The following is a 1,385-nucleotide window of genomic DNA, read 5'->3' on the forward strand; positions in this document are numbered from 1 at the left end:
CTCTCTCTCCTTCTCTCTCTATCTCACTCCTCCTTTCCTCCCTCCCTCCCTTCTCCGACACTTCCACTCCCATCCCCTTAGTATCCTCTACTCCTCCCCTCCTCCCTTTCTTCCCCCCTCTCTCCCCCTTTCCTCATTTGAAATCATCAGTATTTATATCTTAGATTTTCAATCATTATCTTGTATGCGATCTGTAGAATTTTCTATATCTATTTATCTTTATTTTTTCATATATCTTAAACAAATAAGCATTATTGCATTTTCCTTTTTATTGCAATAAATGTCCAGCACTTACACCTTAAATAATTGTTCTATATGTGATCTTCAAAATAGCTAATAAGACCACAAAGAAATGACAGCCACTTCTATAATCTTAAGAAATGTTGGAGATTAAGATGATACTCTGTCAGATGTCTTATGTTAGAAAAATAAGGAGACAAACATACGAATAAATGTGAAAAGAAAACGGTAAGTGAATAAATGAATAGGAGAAGACAACGGTAAGTGAATAAATGAATAGGAGAAAACAACGGTAAGTAAATGAATAATCAAAAAATAGTGTAAGGTGAAGAGAAAGAAATGAGTAGATAAATAATCAGAAAATAGATTGAGAGGTGAACAAATGTACAAATAGATTTATAATCACATAGATGTATAAACAAAATCGAATATATATATGGATAAATTAATGTAATTGATAAATAAGCAAATAGTGAAACGAACGGAAATGAAGGATAAACAATATATGGATAAAAGGTTATGAATAGGTAATAGATAGATAGATAGATTGATAAAATAGTAGACATAGAAGTGTGAAAGAGGTTAAATCAAAAGGGTGATAAAAAAATTACAGATAAGAACAAAGATAAAAGTATATAAAGATATTAACATGTATAATTGTTTGGTCCTAGTAAGAGTAAAGATATTTGTTATGTCTTCCCCTTAAATTATTTCCTTTTTTTCATTCTCTTTATCCTCTTTATCCATTTTCTCTTACGCCCTTAATCCCTCCTCTCTCTTTTTTTCTCTTGCCTCCCCCCCCCCCTATACCCCCCTTACCCCTCTAAGCATTCTCTTTTCTCTCCTCCTCTCTCCCTCTCCCTTATTCTATCATCTCAACCCCTTCTCATTCTGACCCCCCCCTCCCCTTCCCCGCTCTCCATCTATTCTGCTTCTCCATTGTTCTTGTCTATCATTCTTTTGTTTTCCTTTCTTTGTTTTCTTTCTCTCATTCTTTCTTTCCCCCATTTCTAAGGTTTCTCCTCCTCCTTCCTTCCTCCCTCATTCGTCTCTCACATTTTCCTATTCTCCCTCACTCTTCTATCTTTGCCTTATTGTCTCTTCTCAGTCCCTCCCCCCTTTCCCCGTCCTTACCATCCTGAAAT

This window comes from Penaeus vannamei, chromosome 29 (genome assembly GCF_042767895.1).
Source record: "Penaeus vannamei isolate JL-2024 chromosome 29, ASM4276789v1, whole genome shotgun sequence".
Lineage (NCBI taxonomy): Eukaryota > Metazoa > Arthropoda > Malacostraca > Decapoda > Penaeidae > Penaeus > Penaeus vannamei.